Here is a 25056-nt window from a genome sequence, read left to right as displayed (position 1 = left end):
TTTCATGCTTTTTACGGGATCAGGTGATGCTTTCAAAAGACCTGAGTGTCATAAAACACCATCTGCTTTAAAAGCACCTCTTTACCTCATCGGCTTCACCCTTGGGTTACACAGTTGCTGTGAAATAATATTCAGATTTCTTGTGAAATACAAAATATTTCTGGCCTGTCTACCTGTCAGTATCAGGACCATTCACATATAAACTAGCCAGTTCTGAATTAGGTTAAGCATTTTTAATCAGTATTACTGCATTAATATAACTCTCCACTGGGGCTAATAAATGCTGGTTTTTAGCATTGTGTAATGTGGCCTATTCCCCTTATACTTTTAGTTAATGAAAGATTCTTTTCCACATTTTCTTCCAAAAACGGTTGTGTAACATCACTGTGCACTGTAAATAGTTTCCCACTTCCATCTGCTGTGTGCTCTAAACTGCTTTGTTTTGCAAAGTTTTTGTCATACAGTTCTTCAGCATAAAGCCTTGTTGTAATTTCTTCTGGACCATTGTTACCAGTAGCAGTGGCACATAAAGGTTATACTGTTAATACATTCTTACTAGTTAGAATCTAAAAGAGTCCCTAAAAATGTCATCTTAATGAAAACATTTCATAACAGATTGAATATCACTTGAGGAGACCCCTGAGTTCAATGTGATGTACCTTACTAATCAGTTGAGCTAAGTACCTCCTTCTCAGCACTCTGAAAGGAAAGGCCCAAGGTGCAAAGGCACACCAAAGGCCCCATAAATATGATATGGATAGCAACTAGACTCAAATTTTGTTTGTGACTACAGTGACAAGAACATATTTAAATCATAAACTAGAGATTTATCATGGTTGATTCCTAGTACAGATAATGTATTAACACACACACAGAAAGATTTTTACCTATACCAGTCACTGCCACAAGCGTCCAACAACGTTCAGACAAGGCAAGGTAATTTGAATGATGCCAAGTAATTCTGAAATATGTTTGTATTGGGTTTGTGTGGCAGGGGTTTGGTAGCAGAGAGGCTACAGGGGGTGCTCTGTGAGCAGCTGCTAGGAACTTTCCCCACATCCAACACAACCAATGCCAGATGGATCCAGTATGGACCCTCTCCTGGCCATGGCTGAGTGCCAGCATCAGTGATGACAGTAGCACTTCTGGGAAAATGTATTTATAAAGAGGGAACAAAAAATGCAGCACCTCCAGCTAGAGAGAGGAATGAGAATGAGTGAGAGCAATAGCTCTGCAGGTACTGAGGTCAGTGAAGGGGATGAATGGTGAGGAAGCTGTCCCTGCAGCCCCTGGAGGAGCCCACAGTGGAGCAGAGAGATGCCCAAAGGAGGCTGTGACCCCACTGGAAGCCCATGCTGAAGCAGGCTCCTGGCAGGACCTGTGGCCCATGGAGAGAGCAGCCCACACTGGAGCAGGTTCTTTGGCAGGACCTGTGACCCCACAAGGGGCCCACAGTGGAGCAACCTGTTTCTGAGGAACTGCACCCTGTGGAGGACTCAGACTGGAGCAGTTTGTGAAGAGCTGGGAAGTACTCACATTGGAGAATTACATGAAGAACTGTTTCCCATGGGAGGGATGCCTTGCTGGAGCAGGCAAAGAGCATAAGGAAGAAGGAGCAGCAGAGAAAATGAGTGTGTGATGAGAGAGTGTGATGAGTTGACCACAACCCCCACCCCTTGTTCCCTTTTATTGCTTGAGGGAAGGCAGAGAAATAAAGAGTGGAGTTGAGCCTAAGAAGCAGAATGGAATAGGGAAATGTTTTCTTTTAGACTTGCTTTATCATTATTATTCTAATTTATCTACTTTCATATTATTAAGCAAAAAATTAATTTACCTGAACTGCTTGTGAAAGTAGTTGATGAATGATTCTCTCCCTGTTCTGATCTTGACCCATGAGCCTACTGTAATTTTCTCTCCCCTGCTCAGCTGAGGAGGGGAGTGACAGCATGGCTTAGGTGAACACCTGGCAGCCAGCCAAGGTCAACCCACCACATCATTGATAGCAGAGGGAATGACAGTTTTACCGTTATGTTTCCACACAACATGCTAATTAGATATAATTATTACTGTACAGTTTCTATGATGACCTGAGTCTCTAGATCTAATTGCTTTGCTGGATACAGTACAAACATCAAAGATATATTTCCCTTTTCAAAGAATGTGAAACCTAACAATTTCATGCATAAAAGCTTCTCAGTAATTCAGACCAGAAGAGGTTTCAGGTGGTCATCTAGACCCCAAGAGCACCAAGGAGGGATCAACAATGCCAGTATAATTCCTTAGATTTGCTTAATCTATCCAATTAGGGGAATTTTGAAACCTCATTAGCAACGTAGATTACTTAGATAATATTTATATTAATAAAATGTTCTTAATACCTATTCTATATCTTGCCTGCTACAACTTAATCCAAGTACTTCTTTTGCAGCCTAAAAGCAAAAGAACAACAGACTGCTCGTGTCTCTCTACTGAGCTCAGACATTACTTTGAACACTTTAAATACATCTTCTCTTCTTTAGATGTAGCAGTCTTGATTATTTTTCTCGTGTGCCACATTCTCCAGATCTCTAAATCTTCTTACTCTGCTGCAGACTCCCCATTTATCTTTTTGAAGCACTGTGCCTCTGAAATACAGAGTACTTTAGCTGAGGCCTTGAAAATATTGAAGGGAATAAGAGAAACACTTTGCACAACTCAAACCACACTCCCATTTGTAAATCTTGGCAGGGTTATTTACTTTTTGCACAGCAGGATGATGTTATTGACTCCTGTTCTTTCGTAGTGTTAAACCCCTCATTTATACCTGTTAAGATCTGACTATTAAAATGATTGGAGAGGTCCCTCTGCTCAAATTAAGATGCAAATGAGACTATATTCTGAAGTCAACAGTACAGCTTTTATTAAACAGTAAATGTGTGAGAGAGAATTAGAGGGAAAAAGAAGGAGGGGGAGAAAGAAAGTAACAGAAAAAAATGTGACCACTCCATAGATTCCAATGACATCCCATTGGTCCTCTTCTTCTTGTCTTCGCAGTGGTTGTAGACTTGTCAAGTTGATGGTTGCAGACTATATCCATCAAGTGGTGGAGGGAAAGAACCCAAAAAACACCAGGTCCATGGGTTTTACATTATCATGAGAAACACCCCCCTGTACATCCCCTGGATGATGGATCACTGGATCACTGGACATTTTATGAGTCTTTGACATCTTCTAAAATGTTGCAGCTGTCTCTTGCCATTGTAGTTGAATAAGCCATGGCCCATTATAGCCAATCAGCCAAGAGGAATACCTTCATCCTACATATGACTGTCCTGGTACTTTGGAGGGAACGTTTTACAGCTGAGTCATTACATAAGGGAGGACATTGGCATGATAAGAAGGACTTATGCCTCCCCTCAAGATTTGTCTTTTATCAACCTCTTGCATTATCTGGAAACCCAGCTTGTAGCTCCAAGGACACACACCCTTCTGCTCTCTGTGCATCACTAGCAAAGCACTGGAGCCATTAGCACCTATAGTCTTGTCTCTCACAGCACCTGCATGGTTTGAGTCATTAATGACTAGCAATCCAGTCTCTCACAATAACAACTACCTTCCCAAACCCTTGTGACCTCAGTCCTCTATTTGTGCAGTTATGGATCTATGTTTCAGAGCAGCACCTTAGTCTTATATCTACTAAGCAAGTTTTTATTATCAGAAACCATACCGCAATTATAATGTAAAAATAACTTTTTTCTCTTCTTCTTTTCCAATAAGCTGAAGTCCTTCTCTTTTCACCACTGTCTAGTACAATGGTATAATGCTATCCATATCACTAATGACATATAGACTAATTGCCACACCAAGGAGCTTTCTGCCCCTTTGCTCAGACAGTGACCAACTGATAACCAGTTGTAAATAATTTTCCAAGGACTGGCCGTCCTGCACAGTGGCTTCTTATAGATTATGCGTTTCTAGCGAATTTATGAAAATTTCATGAAATTGTCTTGAAAGCCTGACCTCTGTGCAGATATATGATATCACTATGGTTCTTCTGTCCTTGAATCTTGTTACCTTCTTTAGAAGGAAATCAGAGCACTGTTGAGAATATTTTATTTCAGTGGGAACCTGTGTTGCTGTTACTTATCTCCATGCTACATGTAATGGATTTACTTCAGTGTCTTACAGCAGTTTATAATCAAGTGATCAACACAGAGAGGGTACAGCTAAAACGGTTAAAAATCTGCACAGAAGACACTAATTGCTAATAGGCTACACAAACTACATGTCAAAGACCATGTCTTCTGTTGTCCAAAGAAAATAATTTGTCTCCTTTTTCCCTTGGCATTTTTTAGATTCTAGGGTCAGACATGGTAGGACATGGCAGGTGCTATGCCTGCCTTCTTCTGCTGCAAGTCCAGCCCTTTTTGGTGACATGTAAACATTTCTAAAATATGTACAGTAAGATCTGCATAAATATTTATAAATGCATCGACTTTATAAATTAATTTATATTTGCAAAAGTTTAGCTATTGCCTAATAAGAGGTATCAATAATAAAGTTTAAATACAAATAGAAAAAAAAAAAGTGAGAAGAAAAAACAGATACACAACCATCCACTAACACGACTGATGAAACCCCAATCAAATTACTGCACAGTGTTACTTGGTTGGTCTTTGGATTCTGTGCTGTGCTGCAAGATACAGACAATGTTGTCTACTAAAATGGAAAACCAGAAAAAAAAATCAACTTTACAGGAACATGTGCAGGGGCACTAAGAAGAGTTCACAATGGGTTTTCCCCAAAAGAGAAAATCCATTGGTTAAATGATAGATGTGATGAAATTTCTGAAACAAACCCAAATTATCCAGTGTGACAATGACAAGGACAGGGGATTACACTTACCCAAAGGCCTCCCCTGAACATGGTGCAGCAGTAAATGTGGCTCCTGTTAGAACAAAAGATGAACTCCTGAAGGCAGTTTAGAGGTCACCTATACCTTACATAGCCGACTGGATTTAAAAATTCAGGACGTCTCCTAACCTATCATCCATGGCTGAAAGTGCTCAACACATAAATTCATCAGGCTCACTCTTCAATAATATTGCAGCAAAGATCCAGCACAGTTGTTCAGACCTACACAATTTTCCCCACTCTAGTCCAGGGGGCAAATTGTGTTAGAGCTGACAGCAATGGCATCTTAAGGAACAAGCCCTTTAGGATGCTTGCTTGCATTGGGGCAACTTCAGACAAATCCAGGATGGGTTTAGTACATTATTCAGAGCAGCCACGAACAAAAAGCAGCCTTGTTAAAATATATCTCCTTTTCTAGTGGTAGAATGGATCATCTTTCTCTGTATTTCTTGGTTTTTCCTAGTATTCAGTAGAGTTTACTATTCTACTTCTTCTGGTGGCTGGAATACAGAGCACTACCCATCCTTTTCCTTTTAAGAGTTTGAGAAAGGACAGCCCTTCAGAGCAGTGACGTGTCTCTCAACAACCCTAGAGACCTCCTGCTTTGCCAGACTTTCAACTTGGCCAGAACTGCTTGGGAGACCTATCTGATCACATTTCTGGCCATGTTCTTAGCCATGCTTTTAACATGTGGCTTAATAGTTCCAAAACTCCTTGAGAAAACCTATATAGCTTTTGCAAAGAGGCTGTAAAACACAGCTTCTTGTCCACTTGGGATGTTTAATACTTAATGTACAAAGAGGGGTCCTTTCAATTATTTTGTTAGTCCTTTTACTACTTATTTACTATATGGTGGCTTTGTTAAAATACCAGAACTTTCCAGGTCATCAGATAAAATTCACAACCTTCCTTCCACTGTGAAATAAGACATGCTTGCTTTCATTTTTATTTATTTCAGTGTTTCCTCTATGAAACCAATATTGGTTTATTGGCACATAATGCAGTTTGTACTATGTTGATGCAATGAGCTCACTGCTGTTACCATTTTCCACAACTCACCATGAGAATGGGACTAATAAGTCTCAAACCAGCTGTACTCAACAATGTTTTGTGTAGAGGTAGATGGAGATGAAAACCTTCCAGGCATGTCAATGAAAAGGGAAACTGTCACTGGCAACCCCAGAAGTTTCCAAAAACCATGCTAGCTTCCTGGCTGTATGAAAAATACAAGAATTTTTATCCATTTTAACCTTTTCTTTCCTAATTGCAGGAGTGAAGACCAGATCCATGGCTGGTCAACAGTTAAAGCTCTCTCATTGGGGCTAGTAAATGTTTATACATTCCAGAAATATGCATATGAATGAATAATGGACTTGCTGCAAAGAATAATGCCATGTCTTACCCAGCAGCACTATTAATATTATTCCAACTGTCTGGGTATTGTATTTCTGCTAACCTCATCTCCCACTGGCCTGACAGCTTCCAGGGGCTTTGAATAGCTGTTTGGTAAAGTTCAAACTGGTGTTTTGTGGTGATAGTTTGGTGCAAGCTTTGTTGGGGAGCACAATGTGAAAACTGTGGTTTACCATCCTTCTTTTTGTCCCACTCTGGGACAGCTAAACAACATGGACTGGAGAGCTTTAACAGCTTTTATTCAGCTGTTAAATTTCTGGGGCAAGCAACACCCCTTTACAAATAGCTGTTTCTTCTCTCATCTTTTTACTGCTAGAAGCTTTTTAACTTTGCCCTCACTAGTGTTCACTTTTTAAAGCTCATTGGAATAGAATCACTTTTTAAAGCTCATTGGAATAGAATGTCCTTTGATACCTTGGTGACTGTAGTCTATTAAGCAGTACATTTGAGCCTTTCTCACAGTTTCAACGAATGCCTGTGAACATCTGTTCATAACCACTGTCAAATCTTTCTTTTGTCCTAAACATCCTCACAGTCTTCCTTTCTGAATGGAGGTATATTTACTCTAATTTTACACCAATTACCAGGTATGGTTTTCCAATCCCTTGCACAGCTTTGATGTTTCACACACGTCTGACTCTGGCAGTAATGAAGAAGCTGTGGTTATAGTCCTTTATTATAAACTCCAATAACACACCAATGTAGCAAATGGTAACTGTGTCCTCTAAAACATCCCCATGTCTTGGTTTTGAGCACCCTGTTTAAGTAACTTGTGATAGAGGCATCTACCTCATTAGTAGTAACAAAGACGTGAAAATTATTTTAATTTGACAGCTTGTGTGAAGGCTGATTAAAGAACATCCATTCTCTCCTTGGTCTGTAATTACTGAGGCAGGAAAAATTATTTTAAAAGCTTCAGCTACTTGAGAACCCATTCTGCCTTTCAGACACACAGTCTAGGCACACTTGGATAATATGTTCACCACCACTAAAATGAGCCTAATGCTGTTATTATTGTGCTTAGAATAGCCCACAAATACCTGTTACTTCTAAAGGACTTTTTCACAGATGTATGTATATTGTGAGTCTTGATTTACGTGACATGAGACCACCTGTTTTATGTTGAGATAACGGTATTGCTTGTTTCAGAAAATGGCCCTTAATTCCCAAAGCTTTCCAATTCTGCAGGAGCACAGAAAATGTCTTTTAAGAGATGCTGCAGTCTATCAACATGATGCTACTACATACACACAGAAGAACAAACATTAGGCAGCATTTAAGTCATGTTCAATGAAACTTTATTTATTAATTGATCACTGGGGTGATGATCTGTCTCCTATTGTCATGATTTCCTTTCTTTCAAAGCTGTGTTTTTGGTTATTTTACCTTTTTTTTTTTTTTTTTTTTTTTTTTTAATCCTGTGGTTCTAAGCAGGAGTAAAAACAATTCACAGAAAAATTGTGTCTTTTGTGATTTCAGCCAGGGTTGTGTTTTCAGAAAGTGCTATGAACTCCACATCGGGATAAGGATACATGGAGGAGAATCCCTGTCATGGTATTACAAGTGTGTGTTAGAACACTGAGATGTAGACAAGAGTTGCCTCGGCTCCCCTTACACAAGCATTTGCTTTCATAATCCCAGCCCAACCATCTTCTCTTGAATGCACATGGTCTTTTTGGAAAACACTTTGGGATATGTGTGTCTTTACAAACATTTTCCTATGAAGTTATTTTTTCCTTCTGGCCTTCAACTGTAGTAAGGAATATTAACTAGAACAGGACAAAGCTGCAGGACAGCCACAGGGGGAACTGGGTGGTTTGAAGGTAGAAGAAGAGGGCCTCTTGGTCATATTCACAGGTCTGGTCAGTTGTTTGGATCTAGGGGAGGGTGGCAGTCTCCTGGACAGCTTCACAGGCTCACCCCTCTGCCCAATGCACATTCGGATCTTTTCATGTCCCCCCACTCCTCTGACATACTCCCACACCATTTAACTGTACTTTCCTTTTATTTTACTTTCTTTCTACTAACATTAAATTTTCACTTAATTTCATTATCTCTTATTATGCATTTTCATACACACACTTTTAAAATAAAACGCTTGTATAGTATAAAGAAGTATAACTATGTATGAACATACATTTATATATTTTGTACACTTTCACCTGTGTCTTTGTAAAGACACAAAAATGCACATAGGTGTGTATATTTATGGGGGCCTTTGACATACTTTTGTGGCAAAGAAAAAGGCAAGGTTTTCAGCAAGTACAGGGGATTCAGAGATCACATGGGATATGGCCACAACCATGACAAAATGGCGACTCCTGTGGACAAAGGGAGGACTTCCAAGGCCTCATGGATCTGATACATTTCTAGGCTAAGTGGGTTATATGGCTGCAACTGTGGGGAAGGGCTTCTGGTGACAGTGGTCATGAGACTTTTGAGGGTCAGGTCTTCCAGCAGGAGTCAGAGGAATGGAGCCTGCATCATCTGGTACTAAAGTTGTTCTTTAATTGGGAGCAATGACATCTCCCTTGGTTGTAGCCTTATATCATCCCCTCCTCATTTGGTTAAATCACAATAGAAATCTACACTGCTGCCACTCAAACAAGGAATGAAGAGAGGTGCTAGATATAAAATAACTAGGAAACAGTATATAATAATAATTAGGGAGTGAAATTACATATGAATACTACAGTAATAATTACAGGGAGTTTGGGGCAATTTGGCATTACTTAGGCTAAGCAGATATATGATGATTAGGATACAGAGTTGATACAAGACATGTGAGGCAGGGCTTTTCCTGAAGAGAAGATTAGAAGACATACCTTGAGTGACAAAGACCGGAAACTATTTTTTGTCTTCCTTATATTAGGACAAAATAGTATGATCGTACCAAATTACCTTATCTAGACAAAAAATCCTTTATATTGTTACTTAAAACAAAGGGGCCACATGAAGATTCCAACTTCAGATACTCAGACTGTCCCACTGAACCTGGTTACTTAGTAGTTCAGTTAAACAAAGTATTTTAGTTAACACTTCCATTTAAATAAATAATTTCTATATTAATATTTTAAAGACTAATCTTTATTCTTAAGACACATGCCTTCTATTTTTTCCCATTTTTATTCTGCATTCACAAAATCATGATCCACCTACCTTTCATAAGGTAGGTAGAATTTGCCCTATAATCACTGAAGTGAATGTTCTTTATTTTCTCTTTGCATCACAATAAAGTAAAAGGATTATTTTGAAAGAAAAGCCTACTCTTTTTGGATTTCTTGAACTCTCCTGATTTACCAGATAATGTTTAGGGGTGACGAAACAGCAACAGCAGCAATCCAATTTTTGGATCAGGCTGAGAGCAGATGTAGATTTGGCCACAAGTCATCCTTGCTTTTCCAAAGACCATCTCCTCTTTCGTCCAAGAAAGAAGGGTCACACCATACAGCAACATCCAAAATGTGCTATTCATCAAACAGATGATCTGTTGTGAATTCTTATCCCTCCATTTTTATATCATGGTTGCTCCTGATTGTTCTTGCTCCAGTTAGAGGTCTGAAAGTTTTCAGAAATTATTAGTGCCAAGTTTATTGACTGTTTTTATGAACCAGTACATACTTGCTCACAGGGAATGTTATGTATCACATGTTCAGCAGAAGTGGAAATGTGACAATTTAAAACCACTGTTAATATGGAATGACTTTGCCCTGAGGGAACAATGAATTTGGAAAGAGAATTGCCATGCCAAAAACCTCGGGTTACCTCAGGTTGTAAGGGGTTTGAAATTCAGGAGATTAGAAAATTTCTTAAGACAAGGAAAAGGAATGATATCAGATGTAACAAATATGCTGAATGAGATCTTTTCGGAGATCATTGTCTGTAAATCCAGGGGGATCATAATGACAATCTAACTTATATACAATGCAATAGGACTCAACCTAAATGCAATCCTTAACAGCAGAGATATTTTAACATTTCTTTTGAACTTCCATTCTTTCTCATTTTTAATTCGCTAATTTAGAGTGTGGCAGGAAACAAGAACAACTCTGCCTGCTTGGTCATATGCTGCTGCTAGGTATGGGGTAGATGCAGTAAAGGAAGGGTCAGGTAGAGCCACAGCTGCTCTTGGCATGCTCCAAGCAGGGGAATTACCAGTGGCGCTACTGGAAGTTATAAAGTTTTAGGACTAAAAAAGTGTAAATATAGCCTGCTGGATATGAACTTTTTTTTACAAGTATGGTTTTAGAAGGATTAAAGATCATGTTAAACAGAATTATTACCAACCTGTATCAATCTGTGAGAGATAAAGCAAGGTCTCAGAGCAAGGTGTCTTCAGTGAGACCAGACAATATAAAAGATAGGAAGGACAACAGTTAGAAACCTTCCTTCTCTCATTATTTAGCTTGTAAAAAACCCTGCACCCTTGGCTTCATAATGTTTAATTAAATTGATCCACAGTGATAACTTAGGGTGAGAGTGAGGATTGCAGGATAGGTATAGTTACAGCTGCAAAATTAAAGTAACATGGGCTGGCTCTTTAAAAGGGTTAAATCAACCAAGGTTGATCAACTGACTTTAACCTAATTGCCCATGCAACCTCAGTACAGACTCATGTGACAGGAGATTTTTAATTCAGAGCTAAGCTAAGGAGAAATGTGATAGCAATCACAGATAAACAAGACTGGAGACCAAGCAAGGCATCCCCCTCCCCCACCCTTCCCCAAGAAAAAAACACCCAAAAATTGTAGGAGAAACGTCAGGACAAGTGCAGGGGGAAAATCATTGCAAGTGAAGTGGTTAGAGCATTAGATTAATCCAATTTTTGAGTACAAACAAAAACTTAGGGTATAGGCTGACCTGCCCTTTGATCTTACCTTGTGAAGCAACCCTACAACCTCTCTGAAAGGCAGCTGTACTGAAGAAATGGGAAACAAAAGTGGTGCTGAAGGCCCAGAAAACTAAGGTTTTCTGGGAGGAATGCAACTTTGAAAGAAGGGTGTTATATAGCAAGAGTTTGTGACAAAACTCTAAAAAATCCTAACTGAAGGATATATGTACATAAGGGTACATAAATATATAGAAAATACAGAGGCTGTAAATTTGAGTCTCTGGAAATACCAGAATATTAGTTTCAAACAAGACAAATGGAAGTGGTAGTAGGAACAAAAGCATTTCTAGTGTTCTTTGAGACTGTAATTAACCTGTGTCTGATGCTGGAGAGGAAAATCACCTTGGAGGATAGAGGTTTCAACTCAAATAGTGATACAGCTGAGTGAAGTGGCTGAACTCCATCTGCTTCACTGCCATAAAGATTGTATGGAAGTCAAACAATCTCTAAATGAAGGCCAGAGCTTTCAAAAGCCCCATTTGTCCCCTGTTTCTGATAGCTGAACTTTACTTGCTATGGGTGGTAATTGCAGATGGAGCCATGAACACTTGACACATTAAAAAGGTATATTTTGCTGAGCAACAAAAAATTATGGTAATAGCTGAAAAACTAAAAGCTGGAAAACTTTAAAGCCCTTATAAAAATAAAGATGAAAATTCTAGACTGAACTATTCTGCTCAGCTCAGTCCACTGGGATACCTGCCCTTTCAAAGCATCAGCTCAGAACACTGAGATACCTGCCCTTTCAAAGCATCACACCTTTGACATAAAAATTTAGTCTGGCAGATTTCCATATCAATTTTAACAACGACAACAACAACAACAGCAAGAGCAAATACTAGAATTACCTAAGAGTTTTTTTTGCTCCTGCTGGCTTTAAGCTAACTGCATTTCTTTAGATTTTGTTTCCCTTCACAGTCTGTGTGCTCCAAGCCATGGTGAGGATTTATGTTAGGCCTTGTGACGGACGTTAACTAGGCTGACTTTATAGCAGGAGACTGATAAGCATTCATGCTGCAGACTTGCTGTGGATGCTTGGAGCAAAACGTGCTTGGAGCAAAACGTGCATGTGGTAAATGGCTGCTTTCCCTGCACAGGCGTTCATGCATTACTTGTTGCTAAACTTGCCTGCTGCCTGGGCAATCCATCTGCCTGCCTTGGGAGAGTGCCTAGTGCAGCTCGACAAAAGCAAGCCAACTCTCAAAAGCAGAAAAGACTGATAGCTGCAGCAGAGCATTTCTGCAGCAGAAATCACACGCTGGTAACACGGACACAGAATCCACACAAACTGTCTCGCAGGCTGCTGCGCTCTCTAGAGGGAACTCACAGCAAGGGAAACTGTATTCATTCCCAGGGTACTAATGAATTCCCAGGTGACTGTTGGAATAGTGAAAATATTACAGATGTTGACGGTACAGGGTTTCAATAAAATGCAGGGAAAATTGGCTAAAAAGATGCTCTTTGGATCAAAGCACATCGTTTTCTTTACTACCTGCCAGCTCATTTACCAGGCTTTTGTCTCCATTCTCTCTGAGATCCATTTCCCTTCAGCCTTTTACTGCCAGTCTATGCCAATACCAACACATTCTGAAGATAATAATACAAAACAGAATCTGATAACTAGTGAATGTATGTGCAGACACAGGAGAGTGTAAAACAGGAAGAATAAAATAATAGCTAGGGAACATCAGAAATAGAAGATATGATGGCAGTTATAGGAGTTCCAGGAGGATGTTTTCATTAATGAATAATAAAAATAAGGTATATTTATTGAACATAAAGTATATAAAGGATATAAATCATGAATACAATGAGATTAGTACTATCAAGTGGATTAAAAATGCTTTGAAATAATAAATGCCGTCCAACTGTCATTTTAAAAAAATCATACAGAAGGAGTGGCATCTCTGTGTTCACAGCTTATTTCAGTATTTTAAAAGAGATATCACTGACTTACAAATAAAAATCCTTTTTTTCTTTCTCAGAATGTGAGCCCCAAGATATTTACTATATCACATTAAGGTGAACTGAATTTACCTATTGAGAGTCTACTCTGTCCTTCATACAACACCAAACCCTTTACAGTCAGGTAAACATACAGTAGGAACAGATTTAACTGCAGTACTTACTTTTGCCTGGTAATGACATGTATGTTGACCCATGCCAGCTCATGAATGCTTCCTGAAAAAGGACTTGAAAATCCAGCGTTTCAAACTGTTTCTCATATATGTAAAAAAGGAAAAAATCCAGAAAGAAAGAGGGGGAAAGACCCAAAAGAAAGATAAATAAAGAAAAAGCCTGTAAGCTTTAGAGCTCTGCCTGCAAAATATTCAGCCTGGCAGCTCTGGGAGAAATACAACTCTGTGTACTTGTACATGCTCACCCCATTAGAGGAGGAGTCAGTTTTGCAACACTTATGTTCCTTGCTTCAGGCAAAACAGTGATTCTCTTCAGTGCAAGCAATGTTTGTAGTGTGATGGCTGTAAAGGTGAGAGATGTACTCTGGAGTGTAGGAATGCAGCAGCAGAAAAAGAATAATTGGGATCATCAGTTACATACTCTACAGATTGTTGTGATTCCTTTTGAATGCTTATTGCCCATAATTTTTTTTTCTGAGGGAAACCTAATACCCTTTCAACATAAACTGCATTCATAATGGTTTTTGTGTATCAGTAGTCCATGTTTTATATTTTAGAATAGCAGAGGAAAAAAAAATTACAACAGACTGAAAGGTGTTGGCTTTACATCAAAAAGCTGATTAAACAGAAGGAAAAAAAGTGGGGTTTTTGGTAGTCTTGAGATGAGAGCTATTTCCTGTGACTTGAAAAGAGTTTCACATTGTGCAATAAGGCTGTGAATTTTACTAACATAACTATTCAGTAGTCATCTATCTCTACTTAACTCAAAACATTTTTACATGTTCTAACAAATGCTTTCACTGAACCATATTTTTATCTTTATATTCAAACCAGTGAACTGAATATAAAATGAAATGTATGTATGTATAGTGAAGATTCTTTTAAAGAAGACTGAGAAGAAATCTCTTTTTCATGATGTAAGGAGATTTCATGGGTGTGGATACTAAGTCGTTATTAGAGTCATCTCTCCAATCAAGGTCAGCATTGCTCACATCTTATGACCAAATGGACATTCTGAAGGCTATTTGAAACAATCAGTAATCATAGGAACAATGCCTTGTCAAGCATTTGTATTTCTTGAAAAACGTTTTCAGGTAAGGAGTATGTGCCTTGTGATCTATCCACATGGAAATTATAAAACCTCAGGTTTGCTCCTTGAGTGTGGTTTGGCTGTGCTAAGCACCAGCTGCTGCTCAGAAGATCCGTGTCAGACCGCACCTCTGCTTGCATTGCTTGCATCATGTGTGCTGTGTTATCCATTTGACTCCATGGTCAGACAGTATAGGAAGCTCAGCTGGTACTGGAAGACAATTCTCTTTTTTAAATTCTTATTTGTAAACTTCTGAACAGACTCACTCTGAGATCAAACAAATGCTAGGAGTAGAATGTGTAGCTGGCAGAAAAGACTCGGCCGATGATATCCCTAAAATTTCTCACATGCCCAGAACATTCAGCCAGCTCTGAACAAATTCTACCAGTGACTCTCTGTGTTGAAAGGGATAAAATTGCTCCTCATAAATAGGGAATCGGTGCTTGAACAGATACTATCACTTCAAAAATAAGAAAAGGAACACAAGATAGAACATAATACATATTTAACCAGTCATGTAGTAGGTTCTGCCCAGTTGTCTTATTTCTGCATCTGCTTGACTCTGCTAAACACAAGGAGATCAGCAAGGAAGAGGGAATGAGAAAGCTAAGATTTGCATAGGGAGGGGAAACTTTCAAAATGAAGGTGAACCAAGAAGTACTGTTCACACCATCACTATCTTAGTTTCTGTAAGAGAAGTATATATTGTTAAGGTCGGTATGGACAGTTTTGCCTATAATCAAAATGGGCTTTATAGCCCTAGAGTCTGGATGATGGGGAAAAGAGAACAAAAAGTAAATCACTAATGGATTACTAGCGAAAGATTAGGGGTAATAGTGAAGAACTGTCACTGGGATCTGTAAAAATGATAAGTTTAGACATTTATACCTGTGCTATCCAGTTCATAGCCGGCTGACGTAATGCAGCCCTGGTAACTGTGGCAGCAGGCAGAACAGTGTGAGATAGCTCTTAAATATTTCCCCATGATTTTGAGTTAGCTTTTTCAGCTTTTAATGAACACTGTGTCCCTGTGGCTACACGACTAGCAATATTTAAGCCAGTCAGGCAAGTCAATACAAGCACACTCAACCTCTGGTGGAAAACTGCCAAGAAAAGACAACCCTGATCCTAGGAGCACTGGATTAAGGAGAATATTTTAAGGTACTAGTAAAATCTCATATGCACAGAAGACAGGTCACCTACATTCAAGAAAGTCTTTCAAATTAGGACAGAAGAAAAGAAAGGTCACCAAGATGATGTAAAGGCTCTAAAGCTTATCTATTCAAAGGTGACTGACAGAATTTGGCTGGGTTAGTGTGGCAAAGTAAAGGTTGAGGCAGAAAATGGAACAGGCACTTACTTGCCCCTATAAAGGTAATGCATGTCTATAAATACAAAAGAGAGTAAGCACTGGAAAAGTGCAATAGCAGCCTAGGCTAATGAATAATGCTGGAGGAAAAACAACAGGTAGAAACAGAACACACATAAAAACAGACAGTAAACTAAAAGGGTACTAACCACTGGATCATGAAAAATTGAAGCAGATTTTCAGTAGAGTATAAAAAAGCACAACTACTTCTGGAATAGATCTTGGCCAGTCTCTGAGGATATTATCAGCTTGACTCATCCCATCTCATATAACTGGTGTATCAACTTCAGAAATCTGGTTTAGGTCAGGATTTTAAGCCGCCCTGTCATCAACAGAGAAGGATTCCTCTGTGGCCGATCTAGAAGCATAATAATTTTTTTTCTAGAGACTGATTCACTAAGTTTGTAGGCTTGGAATTTGTTAAAATAACCTACAAAAATCTAAAAAACAGTCCTTAACACCAACAAGTCATTCAAGGAAAGCAGGATTTAGTAAATCAAGATCACAAGAGCCTAACTTTATCTTCAGTATAATGATAGTTGAATCACTGTAACTGCAATAACCTGAAGTTACTCTGCATGGGAGCTCCATCAGAGTTCTGACATTTAGGCGTAACAGGAAGCATGTAGGATTGGAAGAAAGGCAGGAAAGAAGATAAAAGTTGGATGAACCAGTCAAAGGAATCAATAAGGTTTCAGGAAAGGGCTTTACAGATGGGCAAAATGTGGAAAGGAGCATGTCAGGTAGTGAGGGGCATTTACTTCAGAGGAATACAGAGAGAAGACTGAAGTCTGTTTTTATCTCTTCTGCAGCCCTTATCTATAAAAAAACCCCTAAACTTCTTGCAAGAGTCACTGTTGAGGGGTTGTTGCAGTTTTCCCCTGCCATTCCTCACTGTCTCAGCAATTCAAGAAAAGAAAGAGAGAAAGGAAGAAAAGAAAGAGAGAAAGGAAGAAAGGAAAGGGAGGGGAGGGGAGGGGAGGGGAGGGGAGGGGAGGGGAGGGGAGGGGAGGGGAGGGGAGGGGAGGGGAGGGGAGGGGAGGGGAGGGGAGGGGAGGGGAGGGGAGGGGAGGGGAGGGGAGGGGAGGGGAGGGGAGGGGAGGGGAGGGGAGGGGAGGGGAGGGGAGGGGAGGGGAGGGGAGGGGAGGAGAGGAGAGGAGAGGAGAGGAGAGGAGAGGAGAGGAGAGGAGAGGAGAGGAGAGGAGAGGAGAGGAGAGGAGAGGAGAGGAGAGGAGAGGAGAGGAGAGGAGAGGAGAGGAGAGGAGAGGAGAGGAGAGGAGAGGAGAGGAGAGGAGAGGAGAGGAGAGGAGAGGAGAGGAGAGGAGAGGAGAGGAGAGGAGAGGAGAGGAGAGGAGAGGAGAGGAGAGGAGAGGAGAGGAGAGGAGAGGAGAGGAGAGGAGAGGAGAGGAGAGGAGAGGAGAGGAGAGGAGAGGAGAGGAGAGGAGAGGAGAGGAGAGGAGAGGAGAGGAGAGGAGAGGAGAGGAGAGGAGAGGAGAGGAGAGGAGAGGAGAGGAGAGGAGAGGAGAGGAGAGGAGAGGAGAGGAGAGGAGAGGAGAGGAGAGGAGAGGAGAGGAGAGGAGAGGAGAGGAGAGGAGAGGAGAGGAGAGGAGAGGAGAGGAGAGGAGAGGAGAGGAGAGGAGAGGAGAGGAGAGGAGAGGAGAGGAGAGGAGAGGAGAGGAGAGGAGAGGAGAGGAGAGGAGAGGAGAGGAGAGGAGAGGAAGAAAGGAAGAAGAAAGGAAGAAAGGAAGAAAGCAGCAGGGAAAATCAAACAGGGAAATAGGGCTACCTTCTGTTTTTAAATGTAGAAGTACTCTAAGAAACAAAATAAGAAGCTATGGAACTACAGAGGGAACAATATTTTTTTATGCTGCTGTCTGCTTTCTCAACAATGACCTCCTCTGAAGAAACAGCTGCCAAAATTATCTGATGGGTCTTTCTCTAAAGACAAAATGTACTTTCAGGAGGACATCTACTATATAAGAGAAGACATGGCAGGTGCCATGGCTGCTCAATTCCTCTCATACGAGCAATATGCCTCTAAAGTCCTGGCCTTCTCAACACATAGAAAGCTCACCTGTGAAGTACAGCAAGGACCCAGAGGACCAGGATGTCCTTAGCACAGTGATGATCATCTTTTTGTCACAGCTGTAGCCAGTGCTAAGAAAGGCCTAATAAAGGTTCTTGTTTACCCAGAAGTGCTCCTAGGCAAGCAAGTCCAGGACACTCTGCTTGTATTTCATGTCATCAAAAATACATTCCTTCCTTCTTCCTGGACTTTTGGTCATAGCCACAATGCACTGATGCTTGTTTATTTTCAAGTTCTGTTCTTAACAGGTACCATATTTCTAGTCATTACATTTATAAGTCTTCTCCACATATCCTTTGTGCCTTTCACAGAAAAACACCACTGCAGCAGCCAGGGCTGTGTGACACCATAACCCTTCTCCAGCCTTCCCCAGCAGTCTCCACTTAGTGTGCTTTATTCTTGCACACTTTTTCTTGGGATGTATGAGACTGCCATTTGCTTCAGAAGTCCTCAGTCCTTTTACCATCAGACCAGCTGGTGATCAGCAGGTAACAGGCAGCAGAACCAGAGGGATCTCGGTCAATGTGACCACTATGTGCATGGACCACACTGGCAAGCAGGCTCCAGGAGCCAGAAAGCCATGATAAGCCTTAGGATCACAGGGTGTGACTGACGGTAGCAATGTGGAGGCTGACAGGAGCCAAGGAAGGGAGACTGCTTAGTCTTGAAGGACTTGGCACATTCTGGGTGAGCCTGCCATGCAACTTTGGCATACAGGACTTCTGCCAGGAGTGAGCACACATCTTGTGTAAAAGTTGTCCATCAACTAGTGAAAAATACTCCATCTACTACCACACTCGCTCAAGCCTGCAGCCAGTGCAGCTCATGATCTGTGTTGGTATAATAGGGAAAATGGGGCTCCTAGTAGGTGAGGGACAACTCACTCTATCTATCACTCCAACTATCTCTAACAGTGCTGAAGAAAACTGAAAATTTTATAGGGCCTGAATGAATTAATGAACAAATGAATTAACCCAGCCTTTAGTTTTACAGAAGTTATTGCTATATGGTTTTTTTTGTTTGTTTCTTATGTTTTGTTTTGTTTTGAAATAAAATGAAATTATAAGCCCATCTCCAGAATTTACATAACTATAAGGAAAGTAGCTGCCATCACTGAGAGCTGCTCTTCAGGAATCATCCTTGTCTTATGATGTCCAATATATACACAAAATACTTTGATATCTTTCTTTAGTACAGACAGTATATTAAATGTAATGTATGCTAATTCAGGCTTGTGTCCCTTGCCCCATAAATGTCTGTGAATTCTTCTGGACAAAGCTGGCATGTTCAGTTGAGTTTATATGTTAATACAGATAACTCTTTTCTAGGCTGGGATCTTTGTATGATGTGATAACTTTCTACTTTATTAAGCCATGCTTGAATACTTGACTACCTTCAAAGGAAATTAATGAAACGTTCCTATTTCTTTTAATTGTGTATTTGTAACTAACCCAAAGCTTTCATGGATGCCTTCACTGAGTGTCTCATTCTTTTGCAGCTGGCACATAGTTTAATTATAGTTATTATCAAAACAAAATTGGAACATAGTGGAAGATATGAAGATTGCATCCTCAACTTGTATTTAAATTTATTATTTCTTATAGTTCTGTGCCCAAAGTTCTCACTTGTCAATTTAATCACACAGAGAAGGAGAAAACCCATGAGCTCTATTTATTTTCTAGAAATATGTTTTCTTCTTGTAAGAACATTAATGAAAGAACCGTAACATTCATCCCAACTGATTTTTTTTGCTTAAATTATAACCAAAATAGTTTTTGTATCACAACAGCTTGGTTGATATTATATATATACATATATATACATGTGTATATATATATATATATATATATATATATATATATATATATATAAAAATACCGAGTTAACAACTGAGATGTAACTGGTAAAGTTATGCCGTGAACACAAAGCAGTATTTATCCAATAACATGGTCTCTTTGTATTGGTAGTTAAATGAGAAATCAGCCAACCTTTTCAGAGTTTAAATGTTTCTCTTTCTCTACTCTTTATGTGAAGTTACACTATCATACAATAAGTCATTTCTTACTGGATATTTGTACTGTTACAGAAAGCCTATTTGCATTTCTAAACCAGAATACATTTCCAAAAAACCCTACATCTAATTAACACAGTATGTCCCACAGAATCTCACATTGTCTGAAAAGACAAACAGAAAAAGAGGTGGTTACAAAAACAGGCTTTCAAAGGACTTGTCTCCTAGTTATTTATATCTTAAACTGATTAATCTCTTACTATATTCTAAGAAATGGTCTCATCCATTTTTTTAGGGTAGATAGAGCTTTTAAAAAGACACTAAACACAAACAATAGTGATTTCCAACTTACATGACTGCCTTATGAACATTAACTGTAAACCTGTATTTTATGTATAGCCTTTTATTCTTATATTTTATCCTCTTCATGTGCAAAAATATCAGAACTCTGTTGAATTGTTTGCTCCCTAAATCAATCAGAAATTGTAGCAGATGAGGACATGTGTGTTAAATCAAAAAAGTATTTAATATGTAGGAGACAGAACTATGCAATGATGATGATATGTCTTTTGACTCCATTCAGATATGAACTTGGCCTAATGTACATGGCATGCCATTCTACTGATGGCAGTGCCTCTGAGTGATGTTTAATCATAAACATCACTGCAGCAGAATGGTTGGCTACTCAATCATGAGATGTATCTATATTAGAAGAAGACTCTTTCTTAAGAATTTTTTCCAGTAAGTATATTAATGCCATTATGAAATAAACACTCCCTTCCGATAATATATTGCTATTCAAAATCATGCTATGTGATCATTAAGAATCATAGTGCTGTATGGGTTTGCATGGCAAGGGTTTGGTAGTGGAAGCTACAGTGGTGGCTTCTGTGAGAAATTGCCAAGACATTCCCCATGTCCAACAGAGACAATGCAAGACAGATTCAAGATGGACCCACCACTGGCCAAGGCCAAATCCACCAGTGACTTTTGGGATAACGTATTTAAGAAGGTGGAAAAATTACTGCCAACCACAGCCTAGACAGAGGATTGTGAGTGTGTGAGAGGAATGGCTCTGCAGACACAAGGTCAGTGAAGGAGGAGGGGCAGGAGCTGCTCTAGCTGCCAGAGCAGAGATTCATTCCCCTGCAGCTCGTGGTGCAGCCCAAGTTAGAGCCCACAGTGAGGCAGCCATGCCCCTGCAGCCCCTGGAGGTCCAGAGGGGGACAGAGATCCACCTGCAGCCCCTGGAGGAGCCCACAGTGGAGCAGGGAGATGCCCAAAGGAGGCTTTGACCCCACTGGAAGCCCGTGCTGGAGCAGGCTCCTGGCAGGACCTGTGGCCCATGGAGAGAGCAGCCCACACTGGAGCAGGTTCCTTGGCAGGCCTTGTGACCCCATAAGGGACCCATGCTGGAGCAGCCTGTTCCTGGGGGTCTGCACCCTATGGAAGGGACCCAGCTGGAACAGTTCATGAAGAACTGCAGCCCATGTGGATGATTCATGTTGGAGATTTTTGTGGAGGACTGTCTCCCCTGGGAGACACCCCACACTGGAGCAGAGGAAGAGTATGAGGAGCCCTTCCAGTGAGGAGGAAGGAGTGGCAGAGACAACATGAAATGGAACTGACCACAACCCCCATTCCCCATGCCCCTGCTCTGCTCAAGGGGAAGAAGCAGAGAAATTAGGAGTGAAGTGGGACCTGGATAGATGGGAGGGGTTGGGGGAAAGACTTTTATTCCCTTTATTCTTCTCTCATTTGATTGGTAATAAACTAATTTTACCCAAGCTGAGTCCATTTTGCCCATGACAATAATCACTGAGTAATCTCTCCCTATTCTTTTCTTGACCCATGAGCTTTTCATCATATTATCTAGTCTCTGTCCAGCTGAAGAGGGGAATGACAGAGCAACTCTGGTGGGCACCAGGCATTCAGCCACTGTCAGCCCACTACATGCTGTCTTACTAAATATTTGAATAATCACTGTTTTAGATGAGTTAGATAAGTATTTAGATAAGTATTTCACTACTTATATGGTATTCTTTAGATTAATGAGAAAGCTGCTAAGTTTTGCCGTATTCTTTTCCTCAAGTAACTCTTACTGGCCTCAAGATAATTTAATTGGTCCTCAGAATTATCTGGGGGCACTGATTCACCTTTTAATCAGAATCATATCTTTTAGTGGGAAGAAATCACTCAAAGACCATTAGTACATTAAAAATATTCTAGGCTATCAGTTTAATACTGACATAATTACTAATAATTAATCTTTACTTAGCTCTCCTTTTCTCTGTTGTGTTTCAGGTTTGTTTTCTTTCCTTTGCACTGTGAGTCATGGGCAGAAGTGCAAGAGAAAATTTCTTTCTAGGATGCAATCCAGTTCTGCATGTGATAGTTTGTTAACAAGAAACAAATAGTTACAAGGATAAGTCATGTTTTTAACTTATGCTGTTCCATTATAGTCTCTCAAAACCAGAAGAGTGTTCTAGCAGTGGGGTATCCCTACTTTGGTTTTGAGCTTTTTAATCTGTGCATTAACACAAAGAACTAAATTTGGTAAATAGAGAAGACAGCCATGCAGTAGAAAGCTAGCAATGGAAATGTTTGTGACAATTTCTTACAAACCACAGACTGAAAAGAAGGAATCAACACATGGAACTTTACAATGATGCCACCTGAAGAGAGAAATTCTGGAGACTGGAAAAACAGAAATGTCACATAATTTCCTCAGGTCATCTATGAGACACAGCACACAGCACACTAATTAGAAAAGCTTTCAGGTAAGGCAAAGTTAAAAATAAAACATATGCAAATGAACAGTATAATGTACACTCAAAGAACTCTGACAAGCAGAATTTACGTTTGCTTTCTCGGTACTTGAGCTTTAATATCCCATTGAAACTGCCTATCTGCAAGGACAGCAGCTGGTTTTTATTTATCTATTTATTTATTTATTTTTGTTTTCTTTAACCTAAAATAAGAATTTTTATTGAACATACATGCCTTGTTCTTTCTGCGTAACAATAAATGGCCTTTTCATTAGAACCACATATTTTTAAAAACCTCCATAAAGAGACTTAAAAAAATCTAGGCAAAATCATTAAAAAGACAAACCCTTGTAAGATTATTTAAGAATGATCCTCAGTTAGAAACAAATAGAAAATAATGCTAATTTTGTCGGTTCATGCTGTTTCTCACAGAGGTATTCCTAGCAAAGGGTAATGAACTACCACAACTAAATTAAAGAAAATCTAGTGCATAGAACATAAACTGTAAAGGCAGAAAAAGCAATTTCTTCAAATCACATTATTGCTACACTTCCCTAAAGCCAAATATGCTCTGCTTAATTTAAGAATCCATTTGAAGTACTGCTTCTGTAACAAATAAAGTCTAAAATCAAACTTCTGACCTTAGGAAAAGAACAACAGAGGACAAGTTTCTATTTCTCATAATCCAACAGGGAGTGGTGCCTTTGAGGATTTCAAAGATGGAGATTTCAATGGCCCCTTTAGCTAAACCTTTGCAGAGTTTAATCACTGTCTCTTAAATACTTTTTCCTTATTTCAACTCAAATCTTCCTTGTTGCAATTTCTGACCACTGTGTTCTCTCACTGTTCTCTTTTTAGAAGAACCTGGCTCTGCAGAAAAAACACTCCTAAACATGTTTGGGTGTGCACAGCTGTGTGCTGGGAGAATGCCTAGTGCAGAAGGCAAGCACTGATACATGAAGATGATGAAGAGCAGATGACCACACTCCTCATTGGGATGTGGATGAGCTACAGGAGCTGATGCCCTAGTTTAGAATCCTGCCCACAAAACTCCATGAATTGGCATGAAAACTTGGGAGAATAATTCCCAGGTGCTCAGACAGCATTAGAGCAGCATATAAGAACAACTCACATGACTTGGACAGGATTTAGGTGCTCAACAGACAGTAGAAGTTCAAAGCAATGTTTTATCATTATGCACAACATTCAGGTTTCTAGAATTTCAGTTTATTGTTACAAAATAAGAAAATAAGATTTTTTTTTTTTAGTAATGATTCTTGTCTTGAGAACAACTCTTGTTTCTTAAAACCCTTTTTATAGCTACTCCCTTTAGGATGGTAATGCTAACAATCTAATAGCCTGACCTCCATTTCAGTAAGCCTGTTACATAGACATGAGATTTTCATCCTGTGTAGGTCAAAATGGCAGAGGAAAACAAATTGTAATTATGTAAGGAAACACCCTCATTTTCAAATACATTTTAGCATGTCAAATTCCACATTTCAATATCTGTTTATAGTAGATTATGTTGTTTTTTCCAGCTCTACATCATCTTTTATTATTATGAAAACAGAAGCTTTCTTAAAAGGCTAAGTGAGATCTCTCCTAAAAAGCTTATCTGCTGCAAAAGTGCTTTAGTTGAGGGGAATTAAAAACTGGCTTCTTAGCAAAAGTCTATTATTATTTATTTGCTGATATGCACAGATCATTAATCAAAGAAAAAGACACGAAGATGGTTTTGTGATAGGTTTGCTTCTTTGTTACAAACCACAGTTTTCATAGTCTTAGTCTTTGAAAGACTGCAATACATTTTGTTCTCAGTACCCTTTATAATGTAAGGCACAGCAGCTGACATACACACACTTCATTAGCAGGGGATAATTAAGTGAAGGTATTGAAGTTATTGATGTATGAAATGTTTTGAAATGGGTGGTCTAAGGCACAGGACGAGTCACCTTGTGGAGGAAATTAGCATCTACCAAGCTTCTTGAGAATGCTCAGTTTTAATCTTGATTCTTAAAGCAAAAAGCCAATCTGTGTAATTCAGTAACGTTTTCAATTTTACACAGTTAGGCACAGAGCACAGCTGGTATTCTGAGGTTCTTTTAAATCACTCTTCAGTTCCAAAGTATAATCCAGTGTACCAAAGTAATGTATAAAAAATATTTCTCAAAGACATCTAGTAATAGATGTTCTACATTTCCAAGCAATGTTGAAGAACAGTTTTCCCCATTGTTCTCGAAAAAGTCTGCTGCCTTCTACATTTTTCAGGCATCTGATGCAGGCAATAAAATTGAAACTGTTTATCTTAAATTATTGCACTAAATATTTAGATAGATTAAATTTCTGTGTATCTGATTCATTGACATAAGAAAGAATTTACATGTGTATGTCAAT

General features: G+C 39.5%; 1 protein-coding gene across 3 annotated transcripts in view; it reads right to left on the bottom strand.

Annotated features, from left to right (window-relative positions):
* Positions 1-25056, bottom strand: part of PRLR (prolactin receptor) — a 147563-nt gene that overhangs the window by 68499 nt on the left and 54008 nt on the right. The window contains exons 1-2 of one of the 3 annotated variants that reach the window (XM_083884341.1): positions 13327-13633; positions 4885-4927 (exon numbers count right to left, since the gene is read on the bottom strand). The exons of 1 other annotated variant lie outside the window; for it this stretch is intronic. The gene's annotated coding sequence lies outside the window, so the exon portion shown is untranslated. Of the gene's footprint in view, positions 1-4884; positions 4928-13326; positions 13634-25056 lie in introns of those variants that run through there. One more of the 3 variants, XM_083884342.1, reaches the window with a different exon arrangement.

Source organism: Zosterops lateralis, assembly GCF_965231275.1.
Source record: "Zosterops lateralis genome assembly, chromosome: Z".
Classification (NCBI taxonomy): Eukaryota; Metazoa; Chordata; class Aves; order Passeriformes; family Zosteropidae; genus Zosterops; species Zosterops lateralis.
The sequence above is the reverse complement of the archived record's forward strand: the minus strand, read 5'-3'. Positions and strand labels throughout refer to the sequence as shown.